Source organism: Rousettus aegyptiacus, unplaced genomic scaffold (genome assembly GCF_014176215.1).
Source record: "Rousettus aegyptiacus isolate mRouAeg1 unplaced genomic scaffold, mRouAeg1.p scaffold_m13_p_4, whole genome shotgun sequence".
In the NCBI taxonomy this organism is placed as follows: Eukaryota; Metazoa; Chordata; class Mammalia; order Chiroptera; family Pteropodidae; genus Rousettus; species Rousettus aegyptiacus.
In genome coordinates, this window is record NW_023416307.1 from 147,120,428 (window position 1) to 147,145,392 (window position 24,965).

The 24,965-nt window shown below is 33.7% G+C and overlaps 1 long non-coding RNA gene across 4 annotated transcripts in view; it reads right to left on the reverse strand.

Annotated features, from left to right (window-relative positions):
• Positions 1 to 24,965, reverse strand: part of LOC118601671 — a 224,105-nt gene that overhangs the window by 70,810 nt on the left and 128,330 nt on the right. For all 4 annotated transcript variants that reach the window (XR_004950497.1, XR_004950495.1, XR_004950496.1 and 1 more), the window contains one exon: positions 16,393 to 16,475. This is a non-coding gene — a long non-coding RNA (uncharacterized LOC118601671). The remainder of the gene's footprint in view (positions 1 to 16,392; positions 16,476 to 24,965) is intronic.

Below are 24,965 nucleotides of genomic sequence, written 5' to 3' on the forward strand. Positions count from 1 at the left end.
CTCAAATAACCTAATCTGACATGTCATATAATATGAGGAACCTGTTCACATTATCTTATTTAATCCTTCCTACAATGTAGCAACACAGGCACCATTATCCCATTATTCCCATTTGAGTTAGAATTTCTTTGGAGACTATTTCTAACAACTGCTCTCAGGGTTAACTTATAGTATTTGTCACCAACTAGAAATAGAAATATTATATTATTATTGTTATCATTACTAAATGCCAACCATGAGTAGTCATTTTGAATGTGAACATTCTTCATCCTTAAAACATGTATTTGAGATAAATTATGTCATCCTAATTTTAGAAAGGAAGCAGCTGGCTCCAACAGGTTAAGTAACTTGTTTCCAGTTGCATAACAGAGTGTGTAGAGGTATTCAAATCCCTCTAAGTTTTCGAAATCGGTGCCATTATCCCTACACCATTGCAATGAAACTTCTTTTTATTAAAAAAAAAAAATTGTTAATGTCATTAGGTAAAATAAAATTTGCTTACCTTTTACACACCACTTATGTATTCACAAAGGACAAAAAAAAATTTATATAATCGTATCTATTTTTTTCAGTAGAAACTTTTATATTTCATATGCAGTTACCCCCTCCCTCTAGAATCTTTTTTTCTTTAGTCGTGCTCCAAAAACTTACTATTCATTTTATTATATCTAATTTCAGGTTATTAAAATATTTTATTTCATTTTTAAAAAATATAGAAGAAAGTATATAATGAATATATAAGTTGAATAAATGACGGCAAAGCAAAAAAATTAATGTTACTACCACGCGAGTCAAGAAAGAGAATATTACTAATATTAAAAGTCCCCTACCTATGTCTTACTACTTGCTATGCACCCCTCAGAGAAAACTATTATCATGAAGTTATATCACCACTTACTGACTTTTCGAAAGTATTTTTACTGCATGTGTTTACATCCATAGCTATACACTTCCGTTTTGTTTGTTTTTGAAATTTATATAAATGGAATCAAATTGCTTGTGTCCTTTCATAGTATATTTTGTTTTATTGCTCAACATTACGAATGCAAGACGCATTTATATCACTGGGTAAAAACACCGATTTATTTTCATCGTACATAATTTCATTTCATAACTATGTCAATTCATCGATCCATTTTACTATTAATGGATAGTTGGGTTGTTTCCAGTTTTTGCCTATTTCAAATGAAACATGACCCTACATTGGTGTTTATTTTTCATCTACTTGAAATGTTCCAGAATTTTCTTTTGTGAGATTCTGCTAGTGACAAATTTCTTCGATCTTTGTTTATTGTAGATGTTTGTATTTTACTTCTATTCTTGCAGCATATTTTCTCTGGGTATAAAATTCTAGGTTCCATTTATTTTGTTTCAGCATTTTAGAGATCGTCTCCCTTTGTTTCCTGATTTTTGTAGTTGCTATTCAAAAATCAGTCAGCTAATCCTGCCTCTAAAGGTAGTCTATCTTATTTCTTTGCCTGCTGTTAATATATTCTCTTTAGCTTTGTTTGTTTTAACATTTTAATAACATGTAACTAGGTATGAATTTCTTTTTTTATATTTGGGCTATGTTGTCTATCAACGCTCCTGGAAAATTCTCAGCCATTCTTTCTGTAAATGTTACCCTTTTCACATTTACCTTTTTTCATCTACATTTGGACTCCAATAAAATGTCTGTAAGACATACTCTTGGGATTCTTATCTCTTACCTTCTCATCTGTATTTTTGCCTCTTGCTTCCTCATCCATGGTAGAGTCTACATGATTTCTTATGATCTTCCTTCCAATTTGCAAATATCTCAACTGCTGTGACCAATCTGTTGCTATTTATATCATTTTAAAATATTGAGATTTTAAAAATTATTTCTAGAAGTATTTTTTTTTTATTTGAAGAAGCTCTGTAATTTAGTGAATAGTATCGTATAAAAGTTAATTTCCTCATTTCAATCACTGCACTCTGGTTAGGCAAGATGTTAACATTAGGGGAAGCTGGGTGGGAGATATCCAGGAACTCTGTACTATTCTTGAAGCTTTCTTCTAAGTCTAAAGTTAGTTCAAAATAATTATTTTAAAGCAATATATCAAATTAGGTAGTAATTTGGCATATGTGATTAATGTTCCTTTAAAAATGATAAAAATGTACTGACCCAAAGAAGACAGCGGGTGCTCATTAGAAGTGTGAAATGTTTATTAATAATTCAATTCCATATGCAGAAACCATGCCCGTAATAGGAAGTAAGAACACAGACTAGTTATAGCTTTTAAAAAATTCTATAATAAAAAAGCCAGTAACTAAAACCAGAAATTCCTTTTTTTACATTTTCCTAGGAAATGTAGAATCCAGAAGCTGTAGTCCCTACATTTCCTTCTCTTTTTCATTTCCCTCTACTGCTTTTTCCTTTCTTTTATTAGAAACATTAAGTATCATTAAATTGAAATTATGTTGAATACAGATTTTTCCTTGTGAAATTTAAGCTCAAGTCTTCTAGTGTAAAAAAATATTATCTTGCAAATATGCCAAATGAAGCATAATTAAATTTCCCATTGAGTCACTGCAAAGCACTGAGGGCAGGCCCTCTCTTCTGCAATATGCCACCATCCATCCTCTCTTTTATTTCCTGTTATTTCTTTGAATTGTTGGCTCTGCCTAGATTCGGGAGTAGTTCTTGGCCCACCTTAAAGACCAGTACCAATTTAGTGAAAGCATTCCTGACCCGTTGTCTGGACAATAGAGTTCATGAATCAAGCACCAGGCTCTCTCCTTCTTTCATCTTCCGACTCTGGTTGCGGGGGGGGGGGGGGGGGGGGGTTTAATTAGTGATAACGCTCACCTTGCAGGACTTAATGCTGCTTCTAGCCAATGTTTGCAAGAGCACTAGAGAAATGTGGGAAGCTAAGCAGAGTAAAAGTCTGTCATCTGATTTAGGAACGTGAGCAAGTCTCAACTCTTCATACAGACAGTGTGTGCACAGGCACACACACACAAACTCACACACACACATGGGACCAGAGAGCAGAGTGGCTTTAGGATGGCATCTTCCTTTTCAGAAGCCTCCCTTTCAGGCATCAAATGACAGCTGTGGCTCTGTTACACACTGGGGAATCTGGGCCTCTTTTCATCTCATAAGGAGCAGCCTGCCTGCTTGGTAGACACTCAGGAGCCTGGCAAAGTTGGCCTCTGATGCTTTATTGCCAGCTTGGTGGGCCCTCTGAGGAAGAATCAGCTCATTTCTCTTAATCAGAAGCAATGACTTTCCAAAGAGTCTGATGGCACCAACTGATGAACTAAGTCAAGAGGGAGAAGCTAATCATGAAGGATGTGCCTTGTGCCTGAGTGTGTTATTTATAGAAACCTCTGCAGACAGGGAGAATACATTAGCATTATTGAGCTAAATCTACCCTGTGATTCTCAATTCTTGTTGGTGGCAAATTCTCCCTTAACTGCTTTTTATATTATTTTATAACAATCCATACTGTATTTCTTTTAGTTGAAATTGTTCCTTAAGAGTGTATTCTCATCCTTTTTTCACCTCTAAAAAAAAAGATGATCTAAATTTTTATAGCAAGTCGTAACAGGAGGAGAAAAAACACAAACATGGGATATAGAGTCAAAGCAAAAAGGAAACGTGCTGCCTTTTCCTAAGTAAAAGGATTTTGTTACTTTTGAGACAATGCTGCTTTGCAAAGGGATGTTACAATAACACAATTTAATAACAATCATGTGGAAAAGTAGATGCAGACAAGGAGATGTGGACTAAAAACATTAAGTCAGAAAGTTATTTAAGACCACAGAGAATGTTAAGTCTAAGATCTGTTAACAGTGGAACCCAGCCCCAACTCCTGATCCCAACTTCTGGGTTTATCTTCTTCTGGAATAATAGCAAATTAGCTTTCTCTTTAGGTTCTCATTTCTCAAATCGTAAGACCTATGGCACAAAAAGTTCTCAACATAATAAAATATACAGCCTACATTTAAATGCCTATCATTGTCTAATTAATTAATTAGAAAAGTTTGCTTGCCTGAATCCAGATGAGCATTCTGATAGACTGATAGCTTTTCAGTGTCTTTTTAACCTACAATTTCTTCTTCTTTTATTTTTATTTTTTTTTTCTTTCAATGTATTTATTGAAGAAACCAGCTTGATGTCCCACAAAATACACCATTGTAAGTATTTTACTGATTGCACCACTGTGGTATTGTTAACACCTTATTTATAAATCATGGCTTAGATTGAGAATTTTCATTAGAATTGCATTTGATGTTTTTTTGTTTTGTGTTGTTTTGTTTTTTGTTTTTGCTTTTGTTTTGTTTTGTTTTGTTTTGTTTTGTTTTGTTTTTTACAAAACTGCTTTATTGGTGGTATTGTGTATTTTCTTTTTCTAAAATTAAGTTTACTGGGGGTAATATGGTTAATACAATTATATAATTTTCAAGTGTACATTATAATTTGACATCTGTATATTCTATTGTGTGCTCCCCACCCAAAGTGCAGTTTCCTTCAGCTACCACATATTTGATCCCCTTTACTCACTTCGCCCTCTCCCAATCCCCATATATTTGACTCCCTTTACTCAGTCTACCTCTCCCTTCCTCCCCCACCCCACTAATAACCAACCACTAGGCTATAGTCTTCTGGTAACCACTAGTCTACAGTTCATGTCCATGAGTCTCTGCTTGTTTGTCCTGTTCATTTGTTGCTTTTAGGTTTATACCCTACATACAAGTGATATCAAGTGATTTTCAACTTTTTCTGTCTGGCTTATTTTACTTAGCGTGATTCTCTTGCAGTCCATCCATGTTGTCACACATGGCAGCACTGTGTACTTTCATTACGATACTTTAGCAGTTCTTTTCTCAGGTTCCCTTATGCATCATAAATTGCTAAATATCGATACACTAATTCTACTATTCTCCCTGCACTGACTGTCTATTCTTATCACACCTACCGTGAAAATACTCAGGTCTGTTTCTTCGGGTCTTCATTTCCTTATAAAGGCACCCATGTCATATAAAACTTATGCTAAATTAGTGTGCATGCTTTTGTCCAGTTAATTTTTCTCTGTCAGTTTAATTTTCAGACTCAATCAGGAACCCTAAGGGGGTCAAGAAAAACTTTTTCTCCCTTACACTTTTAAAAGGAGAGCCCTCCCTCATTAACTGGTTACCTAGAGGTATACTTCATTCAAAAAAAAAGAAGGAATGCTGGTTCTTTCCTGTTCATTTATGAATTTTTCATATAATGTTTCCTAGCAACTTCTAAAATTGTCCAACGGTATTTTATGTTTGCAATATTATTATGAACTCGTGAATTTAAAAATCTTTGGTGTGTTTCAATCCCTTGCAGTCATATTCCTTACTGCTCATCTTTGGCTAGTAGAAGCCTCTTCATTATGATTCTGAGACCACTTGAGTCTTGAGAGCTTCTTGTTACCTAGTACAAAAAGATGCTCTAAACCTATCTTGTGTATTTTATGCCCTAGAATTAGAGGCAGCTAGGGTTGGTTATTGTTTCAATGTCCAGAGCTAAGAAATATGTATGTGTGTGCATATATATGCATATGTGTATGTATGTGCATATGTAGGAAATATTAAAGAAATATTGTTAATTATCAATCAGAACTAAAGAGACTTTCTTAACCACATAGCTGCATCCCATATTCATGTGTTTATTGTTTCAGTGTGCAGACTTGGGAAATGTATGTGTGTGTGCCTGAGACACATTTAATTCATATGCGTCTATGTGTATTCAAATTTTTCATACTGATAATTTCAATTCAAATTCAGAACTGCAGCATTTTTATTTAACCTCATAGATGCACAACTATCTCTTTTCCTCTCAAACTGCCATCCTTGTTTGCAACAAAAATACCTTCATTATTCATTTGCTTTATTCAATAATACATGCATAGCTGTCTTGGAATAGCAATCCAACCCTGATACTAGTAATTGATTACCAGAAATAATTTATTTGCTGCTTTATTTTCCTTTGGATTGAAGAGGTTTGGAATATTCCACTGTGCCATAAAAAATTAATTTTTAGCTGAAAGCATTTCAGAATAGGCTTTTTTCTTGAACTCCCTTATCTGCCTAAAAGCAGAGCTTCCCAAAAGAACTCAAACGAACTTAATTGTCACAAATCTCCTCCCTGTGAGCAACCAGGGAAGACTGACTCTCATCACTGGAGACTAGAAGTTGACACCACACCTAAACGGACACTGTCACAAACTATCATATATCTGACCTATTCTTCCAAGGGCCCACTTATTTTTCCTAAAAAGTTATTTTCCCATAAATGACCTTTCTTCCCCAATGCTCCCTCTATTAAAACACTATTCATATCTTATAAATACTACTCTTTCCTTTTTCTTCCCAGATTAAATGATATATAAGCCCCAAATTCTAGCCACCTACTTGAGTCACATTTTTGTGAGCTACCTCACAAGATTAAATTTTGTCTTTTGTCTTACTAATGTTTTTTGTAAATTTAATTCACAGGTCCCTAATCACTGTACCTAAGAATATAGAGGAAAAGTTTTTTCTCCTTGATAGGATATATCCCATATAGATACTATTAGATATGTTCAGGCAAACTGTGATATTGTTTGTTTTAACTTTTTAAACTTTATTAACTTTATGTTATTAATAGCTGTTTCATTACTTAAATGGAACTTAATCTAAATACTGAAGTTGACTCTAAGTAGGCATTATTTTTACAATGTTTTTAAGGTTTTCTCTGTGGCTATTCTATCAACCAAAATCATAAGTTTAATTTGTTTCAGTTTACTCTTAATATATATTGATTTTTTAAATTAATTTTGTCTATAATTATGTAAATACTTTAGATTGTTCTGATGTTTAAATTATATGATGAGTTATATGCAAAGAAATTTTGCTTCTCTTCTTATTCCATTTAACATTATTTCCTCCCCCACAGGAAACCTTTATATTTTTTCAGTTTTATTTTTTATCTTTTCACATTTTATATAGAAAATATGAACACATATTTATATTCTCTTTTTTCTCAGATAATCTATAGCGAACTACACATTTTATATATTATGATATTTATATAATACCAAATTATATCACAGAGATCCCGCTAGGATATATAGAGAATGCTAGGAGTAAACTTTTCTTCTTCCAATATAGATTCAGTGGTTTGGGGCCTGTAAATTAACTGATAATAAACAAATTAAGAGGGAAAAAGACAAGGTTTATTTGAGTGTACACCCAGAAGTATTCGGTGATGAGTTACTTCATTCAAGAGCCAAAGATATATGTACTAAACTTATACCAAATTTAACAAAGAGGGGAGGGAGTGGTTTAGATTTAAATGGAGAAGATGTGGAAGGTTCTATTGGACTTTGGATGCTAACAGAATGATTAGTCTGCCTCTATGGCAGCTGAATTCCCAGAAAACTCCCTCAGAAGGGGGCTGCTGGACCTGTATTTTTGGGAACCCCTGCTTTTTTCAGATAAGGAAAGTTCATGTGAGATTTCTTTTTGCATCTTCTTTAGGTCAAAATGTTTTCACTTTAAAATAATCTTTATACCAACTCTGAGGGTTTGAGTATGAACCCACAAGAATTATTCTTCATTTCATAGACTCATAGTACAACACTGTATAGTTTATTCAAACGGGTCTCTAATAATAGAGATTTAAATCATTTCTACCTTAGTTGTTGTTACATTACAAGTAGTCATGTAATTAATAACCATGTACACAAAATTATTTTCGTACTTTTTTCAAACATATATTTCTAAAAGTGATATTGGATTTATTATAGGGCAAATGTATATGCAATTTTGCTAAATATTTTTCCTTTGTCTCATCAAGAGAGGGTATTGTCAAACTTCTAGGGTTTTCTAACCTGATAGGTGAGACACTGAATCTCAGTGGTTTTAATTTCTATTTCTTTTATTGAAAGTGAGACTGAATACTTTTTTACGCAGTTCAGAGCCATTTGTAGTCCTTTGTGTATGTGTATGAATTGTCCTTACATAACTCTAGCCCATCTTTCTATAAGATTATAAACATGTTCATCTTTTCACCTAATGCTTCTGAACTTTGAGTTATAAGTAACAAAGTTACATAGGAATTTACTAATATGTATAATACTTACATGATTTATTTTTTTCAGCATTTAAATCAAATTTAATCGAATTAGAACTTGCCTGGTGTATGATGTGAGGATTCAGTTCAATTTTGTTTTTCAATATTTTTATTCAATTATCTGAATAACACTAATTAAAAATTCATCAGATTAGAGATACTGCTTTAATTTGTACAAAATTTCTACATGACATATGATCTATGTCTGGACATTCTAGTCTACTCCTTTAGTATAATTCACGAGTCAAAGTTTTACTATTTCTTATATAGAGATTATATAAATTATTTTAATATCTGATAAAACAATACCTCATTCCCTTTATCATTTTTCTCTTTCAGGGTTTTTCTGTCTTTTTTTGTTGACTTTTTGTTTCAAATGAATTTTATAATCAACCTGTCTAGCTCCAGGAAAGAAAACAAATGTCTAATATTTTGCTGGTGTTGCATTACATTTCTAAATCAAAATATAGAGTACATGTTATGACATTGGACTTTTCTATTTAAGATCATGCTTTTTCTTTCCAAATGTTCTAGTTTAACTTTATACTATACACAAGTATTTTATAGTTTTCATTAGGTTTTAAACATTTCTTACTAAATTTACACTTTAGCAATTTTTCTATTAAAAATTGCCTCTTTTATCCATTTTATTCTCTATGTAATTTTTGTTTGCTTTTATACATTATAAACATTTATTATATGTAAATTTAAAAATCTGTTACTTTGATTCTCTTGTTTCTTAGTAATTTTTCTATGGATTATTTAAGCTTTTCCATCTACAAACAGAAAAACTTTTATCTTCTGCTCTTCCATTTTTATGCCTTTAATATATCTTTGACTGTTATTAGGAACACTTTTTAGATAAGGGAGAAGTATATTTATATAATACATAATCATGTATATATATGATTATGTTAATACAGTATTCATTATCTATTTTAAGTGAGTATACTTGAAATAAATGAGTATTGAGTTTTTGCAAATAACTTGTAACATTTATGAAATTGATTATACAATTTTTCAAGTACTATTAGTAAGGCTGATTATATTAAAAACAACTTCTCATTTCTGATATAAACTCCACTGTGTCATGTGTATTATTTTTTGATGTGTTGTTGAATTATGTTTGTTGATATTTTATTTAAAGTTTTTGTAACGGAATTCAAGAGTCAAATTAGATTACAGTTGACTGTTTGGGCATTTAATTTAATTAAATTGGTTCTTACTTTATAAAATAAATTTTTGAGTATTTCTTCTATTAATATACATAGTTTAAGAAACAATAAGATTATTTGATTTTTAAAGAACTATTTGAATCTCATTGTGAATCTATTTAGACTTGAAATAATCCATGATCAACTGATTTTCAACAAGGTGCCATGAAAATTCAATGCGGAAAGAATAGTGTTTTCAACAAATGGTGCTGGGATGACTAGATGTTACATGCAAAAGAATGAAATTGGATCCCTACCTCATACTATACACAACAATTAATAAAAAATGAAGAAAATACCAAAATATAATAACCCAAACTGTAAAACTCTTAGAAGACAAAACTGAAAAAAGTTTTACAAGTCATACATCTGATAAGGGACTTTTATCTAGAATATATAAAGAACTTATACAACTCAATAGTAAAAGACAACCCAATTAAATAATGATCAAAATATTTAACTAGACATTTATCTAAAGAAGATACACAATGGCTAACAAGCACATGAAAAGACACTCAATAACATTTGTCAGCAAGGAAGTGCAAATCAAAGCCACAATGAAACAATACTTTACACCAAATAGGATGACCGTAATCAAAAAGTCAGATAATAACAAATATGGGTGAGGATATGGAGAAATTAGAACCCTCATACCCTGCTAGTGGAAATGTACAGTGGTACGGACACTGTGGAAAACAATCCAGAAGTTCCTCAAAAAGTTAAACAGAATTGTCATTATTATTATAATTCTACTCCTAGGTATACACCCAAAAGAACTGAAAACATATGCCTACACAAAACCTTAAACACAAATGTTTATAGCAGCATTATTCATAATAGCTGAAAGATAGAAAAAAATCCAAATGTCTATCAAGTGAAGAATAAACAAAATGTTTCATAAACATATAATGGAATATGATTCATTAACACTCAAAAAAATAAACTACCGATACATGCTACAACATTCATGAAACTAACATAAGTGAAAAAAGGGAGTGACAAAGACCATATGCTGTATCATTCCATTCAGAGGTATTATCCAGAATAGGGAAAAGTATAGAGACAGAAAGTGAATCAGTGCTTTCTTAGGGCTGTGGGGGAGGGGAAATGAGGACTGGGAGATGATGGCTAAAGTGTAATAAAAAAAATGAGGTAATAAAAACATACTAAAAACAACTGTGGTGATGATTATACATATCTATAAAAATACTAAAAGCCACCGAATTGTACACTTTAAATGAGTGAATTATATGGTATGTGGATTATACCTCAATAAAGCCACCCCCCCAAATTTTATTTTCACTATATTTATAGTTCACACACTTCAATAATATATTTTCCCCAAATGTTGCCATATTATTTGATTGAAATTTAACAATTTTTTTACATGTTGCTATGTCTCACATCATCCTTCTAGATGCTTAAAAGTCTGATTTCTTTACTAATAATGAGCTTCACAGGAACTTAGTTTGAGTTTTCTTGATCAAGAGAGTTTCGTGTGTCGGCGATCCTTAGCTGTTCCTATACTGAAAGTACTAAATCAGAATAACTCTGAGAACTTTCTACCTTTATCTGATGAGAAACAGCCCTAATCAGTTTCTCCGGTTAGATTAGTGACCATTTTGCTTTTACACAAATCTTTGATTCCATCCAAAAAGTTTGAGAAAATTCTTTTATTACTCAAATATGTCATTTGCCTCAGGCAGATAAAATGCTATATCCATACATTTCACCATCCTTTTCAACTAGCTACAAGACGCCTCTATCATTTTTTTTATCGATGCATTTATCCTGATCCTGTCTCAAGAAAGCAAGGAATTTTCTGTTTTGGCTTTGAACACAGTAAGAAGTCTAAATAAATAAATAAATAAATAAATAAATAAATAAATAAAGCTTCATAATATAGTGTGGTCTTATTAAAGATAGGCAGATATTCAGCATCTGGCTCTTGCTTCACTCTCTCAAGCCCCTTTGTAATCATGGAATTTTTATCTTCTCCAGTACATCCACTCTCTTCTTCCAAAGGTTATCGCTTTCAGGCTTTATAGGTGTAGGTGGTATGATAAGCTCTGTACATCCTTCTTTTGCAATAAGAGTTTTATGTAACTATAGGAAACCAGAAAAAAAAAAATCACTCAACTAAGCCTGTGATCTGAAAGTAGGAAATATGTGTGATCTGAGTATGCACTGTGAATTTGACTTTGGTTTCTTCATCGAGGGATTCAGGAAGGTCATCATAAAAGATGGATCAAGTTTAAGGTGCACACACAGACACAGATTTCTGCAGATTCTCCTCTACTATGAAAACAGAAATGCCTAATATGTGGGTCAGAGTCTCCTTATATCCTCCTCTGGTCCTGCTGCAGTAGCTTGAGAGCCTAGGGCATTGTGTTTGCATACATTAGTAGGAGCAGGAAGGTGGGTAGTGGGCAGGAGAGAAATAGCTAGAGAATCTATCACTGTGGGTTCATAGCCCATTTCTGCAACTCGATCTCCTTTCTTTAACATTTTCACTACCCTTGGAAGAAAGCATTTGCCCCTTAACCAAAAGCAGCCATGTTATTTCAGAAAAGCATTCTTCTCCAGATGTCCCCAACATTTTTACCTCTCCTTTGACTATATTTTTAACCCATTGATATGCTAAGAATAGTGATAGACAGAAGTGGATAGCTATAGGTAGCACATAATTGTTGGTATTTCAAAGAAAGTGCTAAAGGTATGAACATTGACTACTACAAAGCAGAGAAGGTGACTCCTCTATCACACTCCTGTACAGCCATTGTCATGGTTTTCATCACAGAAAAGTGTGACATTTGTTATAAAAACCAACATGTTCTGGACACATGCAACTCTTTACGGAACTAACTGTGGACAGGTATATGAACTATCCTTCTGCAGGACAGGACAAGAAAGCTGAACATAGAATCCCAAAGAGTCATATTAGGTCAAATTACTAAATCTGTTAAGGGTTTACAGTATTTAAATTGGTATTCATCTATCAAGGTCAATTCAGAAATTCTAACATTCATTAATAGACCGAAGTATTCTATTCCTATACATTCCCATTAAAAATAAAATAAAGTAACATTGGGCATCATTAACTGAGAATAAAAATTTTATTCTTAAATAATTTGATTTTCACATCTGGTTATAACTTTGGGAGTGGTAGGTGAGCAATCGGGTAACACAGAAGTGTCTGGGTTTTTTTTCTTGATTTATAAATCTTTGCCTGGATTGCATGCACTACTCCCTAGAGACACATTATGGAAAACCATGAAAGCCTCCTACTTGAAATTTAACACTTGTAAACAGTGTCTTATTCAGAAGGTCACCATCTGCAATTAACCATCATTTTAAAAGCCCAGAGGAAATGAAATGCTAAGTGTGACATTTTTTTGGATCATATCTTAAGTTTATTAAATTGCAGAAAATAAACATTTTCATTTTCCATTCATTTTTAGTTATTCTGCTTTTTAAAGCTGTAAAATTAATATATTACTGGCACTTGATATTTCTTGAACCAAAGTATTCATTCCTTTCTTAACATCTATATTTGGAAAATCTGAATCTTATCCTTCTGGCCTAGATGTACAGTAGCTATATAAAGAATTGGAAAGGATGGGTAAAAGAAGGATATTGAATTCATAGTGCAAAGATAATTAATTACTCATATGGTAAAATATAAAATTATACCCTAGCTCATATCATACTTAAAAATAAATATCTGAATGGAAGTAGTAAAATTTATAACATTTTAAAATTAAATTATATTTAAGACATTAGATTAGGATAAAATTCATTCAAAAGTTTTTTTTTTTAAGAAAAGCAAATATCAACTTCTTATTCTGGTTCTGCTTGTGGTGAATTACCGGGTTTAATGTCTCCCTGACACTGTAAACAATTTTAAAATGTTCAAAATGTATGATGCAACTGTTTGAAGTCATTGGGGAGCAAAAAACACAAGATTCTGATTTATAAGAAAAAGGAAACATGGGAGATGAGTTCCATATTCACACCTATGCTCTTTCTGGGGGAATCAAATCTCAGCACCCAGAAATGGTTTTCCAATCCAGAGCAGGAGACTCGCTAGTATAGAATAAAGATCAGACTTAGGTGCTAAAGAGGTAGCTTTAATTTCTGAAACAACATACAAAATCAGCAGGAGGTAAACAGAGAAAGAGCGTCATAAATCTGATAGAAGTATCCTTGATTTGTTGACCAAATATTTAACTATACCTGTGTAAACCAGGATTCTTTGATGTTAAACAAAAAAGGTTTTCTGAGGTCCTGGGCAGTAGGAGGTGTTGTGAGGTAAACAAATTCCAAAAGATACACAGGGGCATAGTGGAAAGATCTCATTAAATACTCCAAGTATTCAGTTAAGAACTCGAAAGTCTATGCATTAAGAGTAGGACTCTGGACTAAGAATAAGGAATACTGCTACTTACTCTAATGAGATCTAAAACCAAGTATTGACAGAATCAAGCTAAGCCACCAGAAAAGTAACTGTCTTCTAGACTGAAACTCAATAGTCTTTAAAGGAAAAGGACAAAATGAGACTCTCAACAATGTATTGAAAATGTCAAGCATACAATCAATATCTATTTCATATATTCTCACAAAAAGTTAGATAATGTAACCCATGACAAAAAGCAGAAAATATAGTAAATAGAAGAGCTAAGGTGATAGAGAGGTTATAATTAGCAGGTTGGGATTTTTCAAATGACCATTAAAATATGAGCAAAGACTTAAGACAAAAAATAGATAAAATTAACGAACAACACAAAAGAATGAAATGCTTCAAAAAGATTAATTATACAGATAAATCAGTACTTAAAGACACAAATATCAAAAATATAAATTACTAAAATGCAGAATGAAAAAAAGATATATTACTACAGATACCACAGACATTATATATTATAAAAGTTAGAGGGAATATTATGAAGAAACTGATGCCATCAAACTTCACAACTTATATGAAATTTCAAATTTACTAAAAAATTTTATCAAAATTGACATAATGTATTATAGAACATCTATAAAGCATTATCTTTATTTGACAAATTGAATTAACATTAAATGGCTTCTTAAAAATAGAACTACTTTTCAGGTTTCATCTATGACATGTAAAGGGCTTGAAAATTTCTGTCTTCACAACTCAAAAATGCAGATCAAACAACATCAATGACTTTCCTTAGAATCAATGGAGAATTGAGGTCACAGGGCATACCACCAACCCAAAATCTAGGGAGGCAGACAAATACAGAGAACCAAAGCTATTATCAGCCTGCTAGATGCAGAAGCCAGTGGAGTCACAAACTGGTAGGAATATTAAAATGATAACTTTGACAAATTGCTGAAGATGAAGAATAAATTCATATGAAGGTAGAAACTCCTAAGACTATAGTCTGATAGGGCCGTGTTACCTAGAAGAACCCCACCAAGTTTTAATGACGAAGAGCCAAAACCCTTGTTTCCTTCTTTCCTGGCAGGAGAAGGGTAAAGTAACCATTTCGAAATATGCCCAGAAGACTTTTCATAACAAAGGCATTCTACATAAAAACTCCAATGGAAATAACTTTACAAGAGTCTGACTTGAAGTAGAAGATGGAAAATTACCCATCGCCAGCTGCATTTAAGCTTCCTTTCTCGCCTAAGGGCTAGGTGGAAGGGGGAAGCTTAGAAACACTGCGAAGGTCAGAGATACAGATTAAAAAACACACTAAAACTTCATCACAGGGTTATAGAATGTATCCACCTTTACCACCTTACCACTCATCCACTACATGCTTTCATGGGTTTTACCAGAAATATCCCCACCAGATATTGACCTAACAAAATAAGTACAGGATCTATACGCACAAAACTAAAAACTCTAATTAAAAATTATATATAAAGAAATATTCCATATTCATAGATGAGAAGACTCAATGTTATTGATTTTTCCTATTTGATCTATAAATTCAACACAATCCCAATCAAAAACTTAACTAACGACTTTGTGGATATCAACTAAGTGAATCAAAAGTTTATATGGAAAGGCAAAGTCTCAGAATAGTCAACACAATACTGAAGGACATATTTAGAGGACCGACACTAACTGACTTCAAGACTTATTATAAATCAACCCAGCATGATATTTGCAAAAGAATAAACACATAAAACAATGGAAAAGAATAGAGGTCCCATAAACATACCTACACAGAGTCATCTGGCATTTTTGATAAAGAAGCAAAGCTCATTAAATGAGAAAAAATATCATTTTCAATAAATAGTGCTGGAACAATTCAACATCTACATGCAAAAAAAAAAAAAAATCTCGATGTAGACTTTACTACAAAAAATCAACTCAAAATTTCAGACCTAAATGTACAATGCAAAACTATACATACAGCTTTCAGAAAAACAAAGCAGAAAGTCAAGGTGACTTTGGGTTTTTAGATGTAACACCAAAAGTGTGGTCTATAAAAGAGAGATTAATAAGTTGGATTTTATGAAATTGAAAATCCCTTTGCTCTCTGAAAGACATTTTTAAGAGAATGAAAAGACAAGCCACAGACCGAAAGAAAATATATACAAAACATGTATCTGAAAAGACTTGCATTCAAAATATAAAAAGAGATCTTAAATTTCAGCAAAAAGTACACAGCAAAATTTAAAAATGGACAAAATATATGAACAAGCATATCACCAAAAGAGACACGGTGATAGCAGATAAGCACGTAAAAAGATGCTCATCATTATTTATCATCAGGGAACTACAAACTAAAATAACAATAAGATACTACCACATACATATTAGAATGGCTAAAATCCACAAACTGATAATGTCACAAGCTAGTGAGGATATGGAGTAATAGGAACTCTAAATCACTGATGTTACAAATGCAATGTTGGATGGCTACTTTGGAAGATAATTTTATAACTTTTACAAAGATAAATATAGTTTTACCATATGACCCAGCAATTATGTTCCTAGGTATTTTACACAATTGATTTGAAAGTTCATGTCTACACAGAAATTTACACATGAATATTTATAGCAACATTATTCATACTCACCCAAAACAGGAAGTAACCAAAATGTTCTTTAATAGATTAATGGCTGAACAAACTGTGACACATCTAGGCAACAGAATATTATCCTGCAATAAAAAGAAATGAGCTCTCAGACAATGGAAAGATATGGATGCATACAGTTGAAAATGCTACAAATTGTGTGATTTTATTTATATGACATTCTGGAAAAGGTAAAACTACAGAGACAGTAAAATGATAAGTGGTTTCCAGGAATTCGGGGGGAGGCAGAGGTAAACAAGTGAAGTACCGAGGATTTCTAGGGCATTGGAAATATCTGTATGATATTGCAATAGCTGTTGAGAGATATCATGAATTTAACAAAACCTATAGGATTTTACAGCACAAAGAGCAAACCTTAATATATGCAAATTAAAAATCTAATTTAACAGGTTGGAAGATCTCAGAAAAGAATGCAGACTGTGACAAGAGAATCTAACTGTATGAAACAACCTCACTGAATGGGAATGGGAGAAAATGTGTAGAACTAAGTGACTTGGAAATAAGCAGAGTGTGTAAGAAGACTAAAGGGAAAAGGAACTATATGTAAGCACTATACTCTAGCTGATATGGCTGTTTCCCAGTGGGGTACAGGTTAACAATACTGCTCCTATTTTACATGGTTCTAGCTAGAATTATTATTGTATTCTAGAATTATAATTGTATCCCACAATTAAGTAGATGGATGGCAAAAGGTGAAAACTAGATTCCTTACTGTCAGAGTGGGAACTTAAGAGATAAGCAAAGGGAAAAGAATAAAATTATCTACTTGGTAATAAAATAAAGTTGGAGACAAATGTATGAACTCATACTTAGCTTATTATAGATACAGTCAATTATCTATAGAAATATGTATAGCCATGAGTATATACACAAGTTAATATAAACACATTTAGTTTTAGTTTTGCCAGCTGAGTGGGCCTAAAAACAATTAATACCCAAGCAGCAAGTAGCACATTGAACACAAAGAGCTTGGTTTCTAACTTTATTCCCTAATCAAAGGAGGATTAGTGCTCCTTGAGAAATGGCTGATTCTAGTCCTGAACAAAAAACATACAAGATAACCCTGAAGCATCATTTTCTTGTCTTTGTCTATATCTTCCTTTAGCGTTTTGCACATTTTTAAGATAGTTGTTTTAAAGTTTTTGACTAGTGGCCCAACATGTAAACATCTATTCCTCAGGGATATTTTCTGTCCACCTGTTCCTTTGAATGGGCCATATATTCCTGTTTCTATGTACATTTTGTCACTTTTTTTAAAATTTAAAACTGGACATTTGAATCTTACAGTGCATTAACTCCGGAAATCAGATTCTCCCCCTCCCTAGTGTTTGCTCTTTTTTTGATCATCAAAGAGGGGTCTCTGTGCTAGAGATTAGTTTGAGGTGAAAGCTAATGATTTTCTCAGGTCTCTTCTGAGTCTGTGTCCCTCCATGAGCATGCATACTCGCTAAATGCCCTTATATGTGAGTTGCTTTTAAATGTCCTAATCCTTAATTGTCTGACTCCCAAAAGGAGAGAAAGGGATTGAATAATAACAACAACAACAACAACAACAACAACAACAGATGCCATTCCTTTGAATTCTCTGGAGGACATTTCAGCTGGTGAGGGTTGACACAATGGTGAACAGTCATTGTGTCTGAACCTAAGTGGTCACAACTAGCAATTAGCAATCAGAAGATAGAACAGCTATTTGGAGGGCAGCTATTTATTGCCCACCCTGACTGACTCCAGCAAGCCACACCAGGAACCACGAGTCTAGAATTGGAGATGGGTAGCTGTTATCACACTAAAGGCTGAAATTGACCATAATTAACTCCAATTTACTTGTCACGTTGCATACATTCAAACAGACTCCCAGATTTCCATACTAGTTACTCCAGAATAACTTTTCTAGGTGTAGGGACAGATTCTTAGTACTTCCTACCCCATCATCTTCCCTGATGTCACTACTGACAAGATTTTAAGCACCGCTAATAGAATAATTTTGAGAGGAATATAAAATATACAGAAGGATTAAAAAGAGAGAGCCCAATATACAATCTCTTTTCTACATTTCACCACATTATTTATTAATAGGAACAAATAGATCTCAGTACAGTGATCCTCCCCCCCATCTAATGATTTTCCTCATAATTTGAGTTGGTGTTAGCAGCAAGCCATATTACCCAGTCATGGTCTAATATTGAGTTTCAATTTGAAATTAATTGTCCATATGCCTTGGCTCAGTGTAATGTACTTCTCTGTTTACTGATATAAATACATTCTGGAAAACAGATCTGAGGCAGAGATACAAGAGACCTACATTACAGACTGAATCAAATCATTGAGAGAATTACTTGTACATTGTCCCTGAGTAGATAAAACAATCCATCATCTCACTGTTAAGTCAGGTTCTCATATCACATCATCCTCAGCTGGTATAAATGAATCAGAATGATAATCCTTAAAATTAAATATTATATCCTCAAACGGTAGCCAAAGTATTCTATCCAGCGCAGGAGATACTGACCATTCACACATTCTATAGAGCAAAGATTATCACTGCCTGCAATACTGGGAGGAAAAAGAGGTCAATGATATTAAAATTGCAAGTCATCACCTAATTTGGTGATTTTTTCAAAACAAAATTTTTTAATGAAAGAATAGAGTAGAATGGAATGGAATAGTACTGTGCAGTACAAGAGGACAAAATAAAACAATCAGATATCAACTACATAAGTGTATTACTTCTGAAAACTTCCTGAAGCCACTCGAGATATATAGGTATCCTGAATTACAATGTAAAAATAATATCTCACTCTGAATCATTATCCAAAAATTTGAAATTCACTGTTTCTAAAACAACTAAATTTTGAGATTCTCATAAACCACTTGAGGAAGGAGAACTTGAGATGATTACCAGGTAAATGTGAAAGTTATCAGGAAGTCACTTTATCATTAGTAACATTAGAAATGATAATAATAATAATGATGATGATGATACATAACAGTTTGTACATGAGGCGTATGAAAAGCTTTGTAAAATATTTAGCACTATAGTGCATATCAAGCCCTCCTCAATGGGAAGGGTTTTTGTTGTTGTTTGTTGCTTTTTTTTAATAAATATTAACAATAATGCTTGAGCTTCATCCTGTAGATTTGTCTACAATCATATGTGTTTGACAGAATACACAGGTAAATGCATAGACAGGGTTGAAAACACTGACATTATGCAAATATGACAAATGAAACATTAGACATCCTTAATGTGAACATATCTAATGGGCAGCTTACATGGTTTTGCCTCTTGTGACCATGAAATGTTTGATTTTAATTTTAAGGGAAGAATAACCTATTTCAGAAATCTACATAGAATAATACTGAGGGTGTGTAGTTATAATTTGACATTTTAGTTGATGAAAGATTTATTCAGAGCATCTGAGCCCTCACTTTGGAATAAATGCACAGAATTTACCATGTACAGTTACACTAGAGTATGAGAGACATGTCACAAATTTGGCAGAGTGTCTGGTTTTCTCACCCAGGAACTGTTCTTAGCCCTAAATCAAGTGGCAAGAATAGTCCTTCTTCTGTGAAAGCTGTATCTACTTGGGAGTGTTTGCCCCCTGCTCTTTTTGGCTCACACCAGCAGATCTGCCCCTGGTTTCAGGCTCTAATGTCTTAGCGTAGAGATTTCTTAGACCTTGCTTATCTCAGGATTACACACTGATGACCCTCTGTAACCTGACCACACTTGTCTTCATACTCTTCAGGACCCATTTCTCTGGCCTAAGATCAGTCAATGTTCTTTTGCTCATTGACCAATAGGATGGTGTTTCGAAGTGCATTTGGTGGGAAGAGTTCTTTTTTCTGCTTAAAGTCTGAACAAAAACCAGATCTTAGTCAAGTATAAACACAAGGACCTCACCCTTCTTGCTAGGTGAACTTTTAGATAGTCATGTTGAAATAACAACATCATGATCACTCTGTGCTCAAAATTTCATGAGACCACAGAACATAGATAGTTTTGTATTATTTATTCAAGCCCTGGGAGAGGTCTGGAAGATAACAGACATGAACACCTGGGAAAGGACTTGGGTAGGCAAGAGATGAGAGGGAATTGTAAATGACAGCAATTTCTGGCTTTTCTTTGAACCACTAACTTGAAAGACACATCCTATATGCCTATAGAAAGAATTAAAGTACCCACTATGCCCCAAAGTCAGGGCTATATAAATGTGAATAATATTTGGGATCTCCATTCAAGGAATACACATTCTATAAGAAGAGATGAGACAAATGTATAATTATGCAAAGTGCTAGATTGAAAATGATACATCAGTAAGCAAATCTACCAGTTGTGTGTTGGATTCCTGCACATCGCTGTTCTTATAGCTGCCAACAATCCCAAAGAGCAAAACCATTTCAGCACATGAGTATAGAAAATATTTTAATTTTTTAAGTAATATTATTTATTTCTGTTAGAAAGGAAGGCAGGTGAGAGATCAGATTCATTTATTTATTTTCTCATTAAGCTAACCTATTGGGAAATTCATCAAGGGAACACAACATGACATTTTAAGGCACGTATCTTTGCAGGGGTCAATTCATTACTAGAGGGTGAAATTATCACTCTTCGAGGCTTCATTAGCAAGGACCTCAGTTCACCTTCTGAGTCACAGTTTCTCAGAGAATAAGAATGTTCAGTAAAATAGTACTGTTTAAAGTTCCCAGAATAGTCAACTTTGTATTTTTTAAACAGCTGTCATCCTTTCACCTTTATTTAGGTACCAGGGAACAGCCGATGTTACTGAAAGGTAAAGAAGTAAGTACTGGGCAAGAAACTGAAATTCTTATTTAAGCTGAGATAGAGATAGATGCCCAATGGGACAAGCTCACTGTTGGGAAAGGAGAAAAGATGAAATAGAGTTAGTATCCTGAGTGTATGCAGCATAGCATGGTAGCGATAGGATAATTTTACTGCTAACAACCGGATTTTCCTTTTGTGAAATTCTGAGTGGTATCTAGCTCTCACTTTGAAAATTTCCAAAGAGCCTCTGAGAAATTACCTGTAAACTTCTTAGCCTAGAAAAAAAAATCTGTAGTACTGGTAGGGCATCCAGGATTTTCCTAGCTGGCTGGGGAGAATAGGGGCTGAAGTCAATGAATATATCCAGTAGACATTGTATATACACAAGGAAAGATTTAAGACTAAAAGCCTCCCTTTATATACCATGAATAGTAGACTGACAAACATACATGTGATAAATCAGGAAGGAAAACTCTATTAATCCTAATCCTTTTTTTTTTTAATGGAAAAGGAAAGTGGAAATAGCCAAATATTTTTCTCTTTGAAATAGCTCCATATAACTGGGCTTATTATGAATCATTTCTAGTCATTCATTCACAATATGCTTTGTTTTAAGTACATTTATATTACACTAAAGGCTATATCATAACATATAGATTTCTCAAGCTAAGGGCGAACTTCTTCCCAGTTTCGACTACATGTTTTGTGGAGTGTGATTGGAGATCATGGTAGATATTGGATCATATACATACATGGATGAACATGTCAGGCAATGCCAGAGGTTTTACAGACCCCGAACTCCTCTGGGGGCCCCTGAAGCATTCTCACCAAGATTAAGAAACTCTCGTTATATTGGATTTCTTAGATTTTCATACATTTGATTGTTTGTGAGTTTTATTATCTATATAACATAATTTACAATTTTTAAATTTATTTTTAATTAAATTTTTTTTTCTCACACTACAGGTAGAAATTTAGGTCTATTGCACCCACTCCGCAATAGCTGCCGATTTCACAGTTAACTTGGCCCTCTATAATAATTATCTGGGGTAACTTATTTACAAATTAAGTACCAATACTAGGTAGATATCCCTCTCCCCATATTGTCCTAACAGGGTTATTTGAAATTTTTCTAAGTTTGGGCAAAGTTTTACAGTTTACCGAATGTTATTGTTTACATACATATATATAAAATATATGTGAAATGTGTGTGTGAGACATTCCCTCCACCTTTCTTTTCATAACAAATCTCTCTCTCTCTCTCACAACTTCTAACAATACCAGGCATCTGTAATGGGAGGATTCTCTTTCATCCATTAGTGCAGGCCTGAGTATATCCTCCCTTCCATTTATCCCACTGCACCGTCATCAAATGTGAGACCTTCATACTGACAGAACAATTCTTCCCTATGCAGAAGTACGCTAGAGGCCAAGTTCATAGTTCACCTTGAACTACAAAATAAAATGACAATAGTGGCAAAGGCAGTTCACCTTCCCTGTCATGGTTATTAGTAAGTGTTGCTGCTGTATTTCTAGGTCCAGAATCTAAAGCTCATCCGGAGGCTGGGTTTGGTGCTAGGCCTGCACATTGACTCTGAATAAGATGGTGAGAAGGAAAGAACTGTTTGTTCTGATATAATCCCTAGCTTACTTGGCACCTTTTTTTTTTTTTTACAGACAGAACCAATATCAGAGATGATTCCTCTGAATAAACATGTTTCCAGAAAACAATAATTCTAATTGGATTGCATGCGAAGGTAATACTTAGGTAATACAACGTTCACTAACCACACAGCTCAGCTGAGATCCGCCCAGAAAAGTGTGAAATGGTCCCTGCAAAGAAAGCGCTAAGAGGTGAGTCACAAATTCACAGTTATCACCTAGGGAAACATAAACACAGATGTCACCTCCCCTTCTTTCCTTTCCTCCTGCTTCTCACTCACACCCACCAACTGAGGAGGCTAGTGAGATTTTTCACAGATGCAATGTGGGTAGAAGGCACCTAGGTTGTTTGTTGGAATTTTTTGTTTTGCTTTGTTTCATGTGTATATATTTGTTTTCTTGAACATACCCCAGAATTTCTCCAGAAATGATGCTTATCTCCAATCTCTATTTGCTTATTATTCCTCAAAATCATTTCAAAGGAAAAAAGGTCAGAATGCTTAAGTTGATACTGGCCACATTGATAAAGTTATTTTAGGTAATTAGGAGAGAGAAATATAATAAGATAAAAGAAATGAGAGAAGAAAAGTAAAAAGAAGAGAAAATAAAAAAAATTAATAAATGGCAAAAACAAGAGTCAACAGATGATAACATATCCTCTAGGTACCTAAATTGTGTTAGCATTTTCCTGACACTGTTGGAATGAGATTTATCGTTACTATTATTTAATAAATAGCATGCTGCCTCCTAGCAATCTCGATCTGAAATTTGCTTAAAAATACTGAATTCTAATTGCTTAAAGAGCTCTTCCTAGCCCCATTCCCACCACACACCCAGACAAGGAAGCTTATTAGCTCTTTTACGCTAGACCATCACTGTGAACTGTGCTTGAAAATCTAAACTAAGGTAACTGATGGTTATGAGTTGAACTGTGAACGCCCCTCCCCAAATTTGTAAGTCCTAACCCTCAGCGCCTCAGAATGTGACCTTATTTGGAGACTGGGTCTCTACAGTGGTCATCAAATTAAAATGAAATAGTAGGTTGTTAGGGTAAGCTCTCATTGAATATGACTGGTGTTCTCATAGAAAGGGGAAATCTGGAGACAGATGTGCATGCATGTGAAGATGAAGACAGAGATTGCTGGCAAAGCCCCAAAGCAAAGCTAGAGGCATGCAACAGATTCTCCCTCACAACCCTAAGAAGAAACCAACTCTGATGACGCCTTGATCTTGGCGTCGTCCGGATCTGTGTCATCTAGAACCATGAGACAATAAATGTCTATTGTTTAAGCCACTCAGTTTGCGGTACTTTGTTATGGTGGCCCCAGCAAACTAATACACTGGACTTACGCACTTTGTGCCTCTCAACACTCACCTATCACCAACAAAAGGGTAAATATTCTATGAGTTAGAAATATAGCAGAAATCAGGAAAAACAATTTTAAGGAAATATAAAAGGGCCTCTACTTAGCAGCATCCCTAATTTAATATCTTGATATTCCAGAGAGTAGACATGAAACTGTTAGAAATGTTATCAATCTGGCAAAATAAGAAAGAAAAAGGAAAGAATAAAAGCACATGACCCTAGCCATATGAATTATGAAATAAAGCTCACAGTTCTCCTTATTCTGAACCAATGCAAACATCACAAATTGTCATCCAGATACTAAATACAATTTAAAAAGTCTGTAATGCCACTTCATATTGAGAACCTCCGCTGTCATATTCAAAGTGTGCTATGCCACAATGTCTCCAGGCCCACACACCAACATTTTTGCAGTGAAAGAAGTTATACTATACCTTCCCTGAGAGGTGAAATGAATATATAACCAAATAATCTTATGGTTTTCATGAGTAGGCAAGTAAGTATTTGCCTAGTGAATGCTCAAAAGGGTGCTAATCTAACTTGATTTGGGACCATAAAGCTCTTTATCCCAATAACTGTATCACATAGTATATCACAATGCATTTTAGAAAATTATGCTTTTGCTTCCTTTTATATTTGTAGCCATCATAAGATAAAATGCTTATGCCACTAAAGAGACTTTATTGGCTCTCATATGTGGAATGAGGTTTAAAACAATTTAACCCGATTTTCAAA